At 30.7% G+C, this 13,073-nt stretch overlaps 2 non-coding genes across 2 annotated transcripts; both read right to left on the minus strand.

The window, feature by feature from the left end:
- Positions 1 to 6,618: 6,618 nt before the first annotated feature.
- LOC113381475 lies at positions 6,619 to 6,780 on the minus strand. Its single transcript, XR_003367547.1, has one exon. It is a non-coding gene; the product is annotated as a U1 spliceosomal RNA (small nuclear RNA).
- Positions 6,781 to 12,231: 5,451 nt separating this feature from the next.
- On the minus strand, positions 12,232 to 12,393 carry LOC113381474. The gene has a single exon (XR_003367546.1). It is a non-coding gene; the product is annotated as a U1 spliceosomal RNA (small nuclear RNA).
- Positions 12,394 to 13,073: the final 680 nt, after the last annotated feature.

The raw sequence follows: 13,073 nt of genomic DNA on the forward strand, positions 1-13,073 counted from the left end.
CAATTTACTCCTTTCAATGTTGACATGTGTGAAGCCATCAAAGGAATAAATCAAGTCGCCAAATTTGGTTCACCGAATGCCTTTATGGCATATTTGATACAACCATTGAGAGAAATGATTCTGCAGCCTGAAAACAAGGTTCCTAAACGTTGTCCAATAACACCAGTAAGTAGACGATGTGAAAATATCATTGTGCTCGTCAGTCCTTTTTTCTTGTCAATTGTATTTTTCTCGTCAGTAGAGTCCCTTTTTCTTATTTCTACATTTGGTTCGTCGGTAGAGTGCCTTAATTTGCACTAACCATTTTTTGCAGCAAAACATCGTCATCCGTCTGTATTTGGACGAGAATAAGTTGCCAAGTTTTTTGCCGCCCGGTAGATGGCGCGCATTTCAAAGGTTCTACAACTCGGTTGCAACTGTTGCAGAATTTAATGTAAACTACGATATAGTCGAATACAGTTCGGAGAAGCAGAAGAAGAAGATCGGTTGAAGAAGATGAAGAGAAACTTTATAGTTCTTGGATTAGCTTGCTATTTTATCTTAAGACTCGCTTAAAATGAAATAAAATCATTTACCACTAAACCATTAAATCGCCTTCCCAAAAATTTCATCAATTCTTTACCTTGTCAATACAAATGTAATGTTTTTTGAATCATTCAAATTGGACGCTCTGTTCTCTCAAAATTTACATAACCATTTTTAGCATGTTTTCCCGTATCTCCAAAACTATTTATCCTGCATTTTCCTTAAATTAATCAGCACATCTCCTTATCAATAGGAACCGAATGCTTTTTGAATCATTCAAATCGGTCCATCCGTTCTCTCGCAATCGGCGATAAAAGATTGTATCCGCACTAACACACCCACTTGCGCGCACGCACACACACATACACGCATGCATTCCAGGAAAGTTTTTTTATCTTCAAGTGCTTTTTTAAAGTATACCGAGTGGTTGTAGAGTGTTTTGATGTTAGAAGAAGTTATTTATAATTTAATTTGAAAGAAATTTGTCATATATAGTATTCAAATTACACTAATAGTTTAAAAGATATAGAAGATATACTAAATGTATTAATAAAAGAATAGCATTGTCATTTTTGTGGCACTTTTAGAGCATAACGTTCAAGGTACGTTCATAATTGTTCATAAATTTTAGAGCATAACGTTCATAATTGTTCAAGGTACTTTTGGTGTTGAAAAAAATTATTAAATATGTAATTCTAAACAAATTTGTCAAATATACTATTCACACTACACTAATAGTTTAAAAGATATAGAAGATTAACTAGAATTACTAAATATTTGCACTAGTAAACAAATTAAACTCGCATCTTTTATGACACTTTTAGAGCATAACGAGTTGTTGTAAGTACTTTTGATGTTAGAACAATTCATTAACTATTTAATTCTAAGAAAATTTGTCAAATATACTATTTATACTAGATTAATAGTTCAAGAGATATACAAGATTTACTAGAATTACTAAATATATGTTCTAGTAAACAAATGGTATTGGCATCTTTCATGACACTTTTCGAACATTTCGAGTTGCTGTAGGTACATTTGATGTTAGAAAATTTGATTAACTATTTAATTCTTAGTAAATTCACTACACTAATAGTTTAAAAGATATGAAAGTTTTAATTAATATATATTTATATAAATGTAAAACGTTCGTTGACAAAAGTTGAAGAAATTAATGTAGTTGTAATAAATAAATAAATTCTTATATTTCATTGCATTTTTAGAGTAGACCGAGTTGCTGTCGTGCATTGCGATATTAAACAAAGTTATTAATTAATTAATTTTATATAAATTTGCAGAATACTGTGTAAGAATCAGACTAATAGTTCAAAAGTTATATAAAAAATAACGTGAATACAACGTTTTTGCAATAAATATGTTGCTTTTCTATTTTCTGTATCGATTTTAAAGTATACCGAGTTGCTATAGGGCTACGATATTAGACAAAGTTATAACTTGATTAATTTTGCACAAAGTTGCAGAACATTTTGTAAGAATCAGACAAATATGTAACAAATATGTAACAAATACGTAACGAAATGGTAAACAGTAAGAATCTCATTTTATTCTAAGAATTTACATAATTTTGTACAAATTTTTCCAAAAACTTCATTCATATCAAACGAATTTTTCAAAATTTAAAAATTAAGCATCGAAAATAATTATTATAAAAATCAGAAATAATAACTTTTATATTCATTATTTATTTATGAGTACATCGAGTTGCTCTAGAATTATTTGCCCTTTGAACCAATTTCAAAGTCTTCTTTTACAACAAATTTGTTTAAGGCCACATTCATAACCACCGAATGGTTTATGATTTATTAGCGTTTAAACACAAATCTGGACAGAAATAAAAGTTTTGTTTACAATTAGGTTTTTTAGGTATACCTAGTCGATCTAGGTATTTGTGGTGTCAGACAATTTTATAAATTATTCAATTCTGTACAAATTTGCCGATAATTTTATTCAAATTGGACTATTGGTTTAGAAATTACAGCACATATAATAAATGAATGTATACGCGTTATGCTAGTGTATTCGCGAAGCAACTGTAAATAGTACAGAGGGCCATACTTGGGCCCAAAATGTTTTCGTATGGTAAAAATCTCTGTGGGGTAAAACCTTATTAAAGCAATAGGGTTCCGTACAAAGTTGTTTCTTTAATTTTAGTTCGTGGAAAATATTTTTAAATTACATTAATTATGGTAATTGTTAGTATTTAGTGATGATTATGATACCCAAGTGCATTTTATACATTATGGTACCTACGGACGTCAATAATCATGGTGACAATAAAATATATAAATATATAATTGCCAGATCAAATCTTCAGTAACAAAAATATTATTATCTAAAAATGCTTGTCACGATTTGTTATAAACGAATAAACGAACTTGTCAATTGCTTTTTTGTAAGCAGCCAATAAATGCTTTAGTTGTAGCTACAATAGCTAGTTTTATTTTAAAAAGCTTGTATTTAAAAAAACATGAAGTACCAAATGTTAATTGTTTGTTTGTGGATGTTTTGTTTTATTCAAAATAGTGAAAGCTGGGTGAGTGTTTTTTTTTATTAAATAACCAAAAAAAGTAGCTAATAAATGTTTGTCAATACCAATTTAAGCTATAAAAATAGATTTAGCAAGTTTTATATAAATTTATAATTAGTTGTCAGTATTTTGTCACTCGTGTGTTAAATAAGTGTATAGTGTACAGAAAATAGCTAATTACTTTTGTGAGTGCTACAAATTTTACAGTTTTAGTACTTGTAGCTATAGCTTGTATATTGAAGAATTTTGTGTGCAAATTTCACGTGTTTTGCACAAACGGTGTGTTAATTAAAATTAAAAAAAACTCTACTTGTACACCGAACACACTGGTGTGCTACTTAAATTAGGCTGAAAGACAATGCAAATTTTGAAAAAATATTTATTATTTCAAGCAATTGCGGAAAATTCACCAATTTTAGTGTTTGTAACTATAGTAGACATACTTAGGTATTAAAGTTTGTAGTACAAATGGCTGTAAAAAAAACACAAAACGTTATATCTTATACAAAGCCTTAGAAAAAATAATTCTAGAAGAGTTTGTGCTCTTTGTGGACAAAGTTGTTATTAAACAAAATGTTATTAAAAAAATTACAAATTTTAGTATTTATCACCATAGTAGACATACATAGGTATGTCCATGTGGAATTACAAGTTTGTAGTATAAACGGTTTATTTGTAAAAAAATAAAACAAAACGTAATTTTCAACTCGAAGCAAGTCATCATAGAAAATTAGTTGTGTCTCTAAAAGAGTTTGTGCACTTTTTGGACAAAGTTGTAACTAATTCAAAATGTTGCCCAAAATTCAACAACTTTAGTATTTGTAGACGTAATATACATCTCAAAGTTTGACTCACACAAATTTCAGATTTGTGTGAAACTTTAATTATGAATTAATGAAAAATAAAACAATAACGCCTCATGATCATTTTCAGTGGTATGAGTTAAACGATGTATTTTGTTTATAAGAATTTGTTAACTTTAATATAGTTTTGTAAAAATTGTATGCATATATATATATATATATATATATATATATGCCAAAATATAACTGATAATATAAAAGTGATACTAAAAAAATTACTTACTATTAGGAAGCAGCAGAAACACAATGGACAAATGCACTTATCTGAAATAAATAAAAATATATATTAACACAGTAATATATATATTTAATTTTTTTATATTTTCCAGACAAACTACCGAATTTTTATGCGTTCAATAAAAATAGATTATGTCAATGCAAGTTATATAATTTGGCATAAATGTGCAATTGAAGTATACAACAGGTCTTATACAAGTGTCATTTTTAATGGAACTGTCATCAAAACCATCGAAGACTACAGGGTAAATTTTCATTAAAACAAAAAAATTAATATAGAAAATTTAATATACTATGTTACTGTATTTAGTAATTTATATGTTTGAGAATAAATTATAAACAAAATTAGATTAAACGTAAAAAAGGGCACCCATTGAACACCAACTAAACTAAGATGGCGTATTAACATTTTTAAATTTCTAGTATTTTTCAAAAATAATCTTGTTCTAGAAGTTAAAAATTAGTAAATGTAGCAATTTAGCCAATTTAATATACTATTTGAATGTATTTAATAACTTATAGACTTGCTAATAAATTACCCAATGCTAATTGCTAATAAAGTACCCTATAAATACTAACCTAGTCAAGATGGTGTGCAAAAATTTTCTAATTTCAAGAATTCTTAAAGAGTGTAATTTTGTTCTTAAAGTTAAGAATCGGTATATACAAAAAGTTAGCAAATTTAATATACTATTATACTGTATATGATTATTTATATGTTTACAAACAAATTGTCAACAAAATAACGCTAAATTTAAAAAAATGCACTATTAAACTTCCACTTCAAGGGCAAAACTATATCATTCCCCATTCTTCCCCAGGCCGAACTCAAGTTGTACAAATACGTGTCAAATAACTACGAGGAACAATTGCGTCCTATGAAGTTCAACTTGTGTCCTTTACTCTCAGGGCTAAATAACGATGGGCAAACTGGGCTAGGGTCGTCATTCTTATCCGGAATGGCAAAACCGATAAGAGACGCCGTATTCGCATCTGGGAACAAATTTCCTAGGAAATGCCCATTCACACCAGTAAGAAAAAGACAAGTTTATGCCAGTTTTTGCCTAATTTAAAACTGATGTTTTGAACTTTTTGCAACAAGATTTGTACGTGAAGATGCATATGGATGAAGAAAAGATGCCAAAATTTTTTCTGCCTGCTGGCAAATATCGACTGTGGGTCAAAATTTTAGATGGGAGTTTCAAAGTCACTTTAGGGACTATGGAGATTGAAATTGTTGAATATTAGTCGGAGATACAAAAGAAGCGTCTTGGATGATAGAACATTTGATAAAAACTTTAATTGGGCGCCTTTTTAAAGTATACCCAATTGCTGTAGAGTTTTTGGATGTTAATACAATTTATTCATTGCTTACATATACACTATTTATACTACACAAATATTTTACAAGTTATCATAAATTCAATAAATAAATGTATTTCTGATAAATACCATAAATTTCTTTGCCAGTTTTCAAATGCGTTTTTCAAGTACACGGAGTTGCTGTAGGTAAACATCATTCACATAGAACAAACGGTTTGGAACTTATGAATATTTTTATAACTTCAACACCGAATTGCAACTGTACAGATAAACTAAAGCAGATACAAACCGAATTAACTTGAATTAGACAAGAGAGAGACGAAAGATGAGTAGTATGTGACCGAAAGAGACGGCTATACGTTTCGTATTCACTGCGCAAGAGCGAAAGAGAGAGACGTATACGCAACTGAGCAGAGCGACAGAGTAAGATATATGTATATTGTAGAACTTGCTAATTTTATGTTTTCTCAGCGTTTCAAGTCATTCTGAATCGTTTGAGACTGAAGTGAACTCCTGGCTTGATTTAAAAAAATGTGTTGCGTTTGCTCTAGTTTTTTTTAAAATTGGATTTGATCAACAATTATGGTGACAATAAGCGTTTAAAATTATAAGATCCAATCTACATTGTTATTAAATAACATATGATGATTTTAAAATGCTTGTCACGATTTGTAATAAACAATTTGCAAATTCCGTAAGAATGAAAATAATTTTGTTGCTATGTTTACAGTCAACTTGTATATTATTTGTTGCAGACAGTTGCTTGAAAGAAATATTGTCTTTTTAGCCACTCAATGGACCATTCAAATTTATTTATAGGTCTAACTATTGAATTCAGTAATTCGTAATTTGTAATTTGTAAGCTGTAATATTTATATTATTGAATATTAGAATTATGAAAATATGTTGGAGTTATCAAAGTTGTCGTCAATACTAATATAAAAAAAAATAGGAAAAGTTTCTCGCTACTAGACTACTACGCGCTTTAACCAATTAAGCCAAGCCGCCAATGACAGTTAATTGGGGTAAATTGGGGTATAAAGAATGAAACATTTGTGAAGAAACACATACTACACGAGTAAAATATATATCTTTGTATTATTGAAATGTATGAGTTTATGACCGGGACAGCGCGTACGCAGTCCCGACTACCAAAAATTGCGCGCCCGAGTTATCCACATTAGGGACAATCGCAGGGGTCATCCCCACCTAGGTGCAATGGAGGGGCCTCAACCTGGGGGAACCGCCTTGTTGATCACGGTAGCCCCCACGCCAGGTAAGTATGCCTAAGGATCTCGAAAGGTGACCCAAGCCTTAATCATTCTATATTTTGCGTTGATAGTAGATAGGGGAATACTCTGTAGCTTCATCTAGTGGCAGGTATTCTGCGCCGAAACGTCTAGGTTTATTTAATAATTTTTGCGTGTATGATATTTAATTTAAATTTTGAATGTGGATGTTAAATTAATTATTTTTTGCTTATTGTACTTAAGAAATATCTAAATTAAAACCAATATTGACTAGTTGTGTATGGCATCGTGCTTTAAGGCAAATTTCTGGAACTTTCCGTACCAAACCGAAATATGATCGAGAAATATTAAATGTTTTCATATAGATTAAATACTGTAACATTGTCTAATATTTATAAGAGTAATATAAACTGAATTACATAGAATAAATAATTTTAACATAGAAGTTAAAATTATTTATTTAAAGTATATAAGTGAGCATTAAAACTTTAGCCAAAAAAATTGAAATATTTTTTTTCAACAGCAATTATTTTGTGAAAACAAGCAGAAAGTTTTCTGATTCATTCAAATCAGATGCTTAGTACTCTCAAAAACTGCTATTTTTTGCACATTTAGCTCGGTATCTCCAGAACGGCTGGACCTGTCTTTGCTAAAATCTAATCATCACTTCTCCCCGTCATTACGAATTGAATGTATTTTAGATCATTCAAATCGGATTGACCTGCGTGCTAATTAACCTGCGGTCTCTGGAAAGAGAAAGGGCGAATGGTGCTTTGCTGCTTTGCCCATTTAAATTATGAGTATGAAATAAATTGAGAATTAAAATATTCTAGATCCTTCCCCTACGAAGTAATGCCTAAAGACGGTTTCCGTGGGGACCAGAGGCAAGGGCAAAGCGAAGGTTTTAGTCGGTATTATACCAGGCGGTGTTGAGCCCGACATACCCAGACAAAACACCAGTCTGGGATGCGTAAAAGTATTTCTTACATACAAAAAAAAAAACATACACACACATTCATTTTTGCCAAAATGTTCAAAAACCTTCAAAACGTCGAGAAATGCTAAAAAATTCCATTTTCGGTCCACTACTATAACTACCCTACGGGAAGTTAATATTATTTTTTCTGAGGTATGCCAAAATGTTCAAAAACCTTCAAAACGTCGGGAAATGCAAAAAAATTTCAATTTCGGTTCACTACTATAACCACCCTACGGGAAGTTAATAAGCAAATGTTATAAAGTAAAGCACTTTACGAAATACACACTTCTGAGTCTGAGTCTGATTCTGATTCGAAATATTTTGCATTTTTACAACTAGTTTAAATTGCGGCAGAATAAATCCAAATATTACTTATACGTTTTATAATTAAACCACTTTTTATAATTGAAAGCACTATGCAAAGATTCATTAGAATAGTCGTTAATTTTTTTTACAATTAATTATGAACAAACGGCCTGACCGATCTTTGCCCAAACTTAATGAGCACGAAGTTTCTGCCGTTTTATTTTTATCAAATATTCAAAGATATCATCTATCCATGGATTATTTTCAACAAAGTTTGATTCAGAATTTTTGGCTGAACTTTTGCACTTTTCTAAAAAAAACGGTTCAGCTTATCGTATCAAGAAACTAACCAAAAGGAATAGTTTTTAAATTTCTTGAAATCGAGTCAGTCGTTTTTGAGAAAACGTCGATGAGAGTATTATTTAACAAACCCATACCTTTTACGCATGTCGGAAAGTTCATCCAGTTTGCCTAAGCCAAAATGCCACTTACAACTAGTTTAAACTGTATATTAGCCTCGTCTTTTAATAAAAAACGAGGCTTCCAAAAATATTTTACCTCAATGGGTGCGGAAAAAAGTTACAGAAGACGGCAGGAAGGTTGCCTCGACGTTGTCCAGACTAAATTTTGAAGTTTGCTTTGGTAGTTTTAGCACAGTACTGACATCTGATGGTAATTTAACTCTGGCAGGCAGTAAGAATCTAAAGTAATTAATTCTGGTTCCTGTATAATGAAAATTAAAGTATATTATATTATAATTACTTTGGAGTATTGTATACTTACATATCAGTATACAAACTAAAAAACCACTACTGATCACAAGTTGCAGACATTTTAATTAAAAAAAGTTAGAATACATTTTGGCAATATCATGCATCCATCGCATACATTTTTTTAAAAGTTATTTGGATTTTTTAAATTTGTTATTCAATTTTATTTTTTATTTAACTTTATTCTGCAATCTGATTATTCTAAAACATTAAGTACAGACTTAGACTTGTTGTACTGGTGCTATAATTAGTAATCACAAGTGCACAGTTATAATTTCCATTTGTGACTTGGCATAAGTAACTGTTGCATATGTATCAAAGCATTTCAGTGTTTTAATTTAAATAATAATATTTATAAATTGGTCATAAAAATTACCATCAGATATTCGGAGTCCGGTCGTCGTTGCAAATGACCGAAAACCGAGCGGGTCAGAATCAAGAAATTCATATCCCAAACTCATCATCTGGTAACAGTGGATCAGTAATGACCCTACTGATGACAAATTTTGAAACCTCCGCAACGTGTACTTAGGGTAATTTGTACTAAGTTTTGGAGTAATCCGTAAAGGCCCTTAGCACATTAGCGTCATCTTACCTGAACAAAGTAAAAATGTTAAGGACCTCATCCACCAGGTAACAGTCGACCAAGTGATTGTCGTCGTTGTCAAATACTCAATGATGTCAAATTTTGAACTGTTTGCTAATATTCAGGTAACCAAAAATATCATAAGTAACAGTGAAAGTAAAGGAATAATTTTCTTAATTAATATTGTTTTATTTATATCATAGTATCATATTAATTTATGATTTTTATTGCTAGAGCATATTGTATTATTTTGATATTGTATATCGTATTATTTAGATTTCTTAAAATAAAATGTTAATGTTTTTGTAAATGTTATGCAAGATGCGTTACTTATAGCTAATATAGTAAAAAAAATGTTTTCCATTTACTATATTTGCAGCTAAAAAAGTTTCATTATGTCGAATATTATAATAACGTTGCTGATATAAATTGCAACTAATTTTTATTTTATTTTAAACATGTATGTTGTAATACACCTTATTATTTGTTGTAGACACTTGCTTGAAAGAAATATTGCCCTTTTAGTATTTATTTTATTTATTTATTCATTTATTCATAAGCAAGCCGTAATCAATAATAATAGATATTATTTCAGGCTCTTGTCTAGTAAGGTAACCACCATACGTCGCAGTTTGGCCGGGACAGTCCCGGATTTGCACCTTGTGTCCCGGGTTTATGTAAAAGCAATATTTGTCCCGCATTTATATCTTTTGTTTGTTTTCAAAAAAAAAATTAATTTATCCTATTCATTTATATTTTAATAATTAATTTATATTAGTTATTTTAATATTAGGTTGTCAAATATCTCCCTTCCGCTTTTTTGTATTGTTTATAATACAAAAAGGCGGAAGGGAGATATTTGACAACCTAATATTAAAATAACTAATATAAATTAATGGGACAAATATTGGTTAACCAACAATTGCTAATTTATTTTAAGTAATTATGAAGAAAATTGAATAGAAATTTATACAAGGCTCGAAAATGAAAACAGACATATATGATATTATACTATATCTGATATAAAAATATCTTATATTTTATTGTGTAATATTTTAGATAAAATAGTGTTATTATAGATAAATAAAGTTTTAAATCAACTATCATAGATAAATAAAGTTCTTATTGTAGAACCAGTTAAAACAGTTTTTATTGTATTTTTAAATATCTTGTTATTTTAAAGCCCCCCCTCCACGTCATCAAATTCGGATCGGATTAGCATAATCAAAAATTGCAGCCCCGTATTTGACTAAATAAAATATGGTCACCTTACTTTTAGCCACTCAATAGACCATTCAATTTTTATTCACAATTCTAGTTAACTTCCCGTAGGGCAAGTTATAGTAATCGCAAAAAAATCAAAAATGAAAATTTTTATATATCTTTACGTTTCAGGGGTTTCTGAACATTTTGGCATACCTTAGAAAAAATGGATGTGTGTGTGTATGTGTGTGTATGTATGTGCGGATACAAATTTTCGTCGACGATTTCGGGAACACGGATCAATCGATTTGAATAATTCAAAAAACATTCGATTCGTAATGATAAGGAGACGTGCTGATTAGTTTTTGGCGAAGGCAGGTCTAGCCGTTCCGAAGATACGGGGCAAAAAGTGCCAAAAACGGTAACTCAGTTTTTAAGAGAACGAAGCGTCCGATTTGAATAATTCCAAAAAACATTTCACTTGTATTGACAGAATTGAAGAATCGATAAAATTTTCATGAAGGTAGGTTTAGCGGTTTCGGAGATATGGAGAAAAAAGTAAAAAAATGAGCCATTTGGCGGTCAAAAATGATCATTAGACATATGCACATCAAATTTATCAGATCAGATCAGATCAGATTTTATAGAGATTTTAATAATAAGTATACATTTTGTTAACATTCCTATGGGTTCCGTACCAATGCTTATGCGTTAGACAGCGACGCGGCGCTTACGCGCTTTATATTTTGTCCCTATGCAGTTAAAGCAGTACGATTGCTTTGAAAAGAAAGTTCAGATCTTCGTCTTAATTGCCTTAAGACAGAATTCCACTTACAGCTAGTTTTTGATTTAATTCGTAATTTGTAATGCTGTTATATTTTGTTGCATTTAATAATTGCAATATTATAATTGTATTGCACAATACAATACAGCAAATTATTTTTTTTATTTTTTTTATTGGCCTCGCTTACTCGAGCATTTAGTAGCCACCTACATTATTCTATACGATCACATATCCTATACAATCTTCAATTTTCCTATTCTTTTTTCTATACTTCTTAACTTATCTTTATTCTTCATTTACTATCTTCTCATTTCATTTTCTAACCACATATTTCTTCTTCTTCTATACTTCTCATTTTTTCTTCTAAATTCTTCTTACTTCAATTCATTTTTAATTCTAATTCTCTAATTTTTATACATTTTGATTTTACATACATATCTTTTTATTACAATTCATAATTCTATTATTATTCCAACTTAACTAGTTAATATTTTTTCAAATTCTTGCCGGAGATTCGAACTCGGAACCTCCAGCATGTGAATCGGGAACGCAAATTATTTAACAAGCACTAAATTATTTCATTTTTCTATTGTAAATAGGTCACAAAACTACCATCAGATATTAGGTGTGGGGTTGGAACAAATAAAAAATGGCCGATTTTTATGAAACTTTTTTGAAAATAGATATCATGGTCTTGTAGAGTTATGTTTACTAGATTCTGCTGTTAGGCAGTTCAATGTTGTCGCGAATATTTTAAGAAATATTCAAATATTGACAAAAAAGCCCGTTCATGAAGAGACACATATTATACGAGTGACAGATATATTTTTATTATATTGAAATTTGAGAGTTTATTACCGGGACAGCGCGTACGCAGTCCCGACTACCAAAAATTGCGCGCCCGAGTTATCCACATTAGGGACAATCGCAGGGGTCAACCCTACCGAGGTGCAATGGAAGGGCCTCGCCCTGGGGGAACCGCCTTGTTGATCACGGTAGCCCCCACGCCAGGTAAGTATGCCTAAGGGTCTCAAGAGGTGACCCAAGCCTTAACCATTCTATATTTTGCGGTGATAGTAGATAGGCAAAAACTCTAAGGCGTCACCTAGTGGCAGCTATTCTGCGCCGAAACGTCTATATTCATTTCATCATATTTACGTATATGATGATATTTAATTAACTTCCCGTAGGGCAAGTTATAGTAATCGCAGAAAAATCGAAAATATTTTTTTTATATATCTTTATGTTTCAAATCCATCTGAACATTTTGACATACCTTAGAAAAAATGAATGTGTGTGTATTTGTGTGTGTGCGCGTGTATGTGTGTGTGTGCGGATACAAATTTTCGTCGACGATTTCGGGAATGCGGATGAAGCAATTTGAATAATTAAAAAAACATTCGATTTGTATTGATAAGGAGACGTGCTGATTAGTTTTGGGCAAAGGCAGGTCCAGCCGTTGCGGAGATATGGGGCAAAAAGTGCCAGAAACCGTAACTCGGTTTTTAAAAGAACGGAGCGTCCGATTTGAATAATTCAAAAAACGCTTTACTTGAAGAACTGGTCAAATTTTCATGAAGGCAGGTCTAGCATTTCGGAGATCTAGTAAAAAAAGTAAAAAAAATGCCATCTGGCGGTCAAAAATGATTATTAGAAAATTTTGAAGTTTGCTTTGGTTGTTTTAGCACAGTACTGACAT

This window comes from Ctenocephalides felis, unplaced genomic scaffold (genome assembly GCF_003426905.1).
Source record: "Ctenocephalides felis isolate EL2017-DRISC unplaced genomic scaffold, ASM342690v1 CF-g0.4_SCAFFOLD_02910, whole genome shotgun sequence".
Taxonomy (NCBI): Eukaryota; Metazoa; Arthropoda; class Insecta; order Siphonaptera; family Pulicidae; genus Ctenocephalides; species Ctenocephalides felis.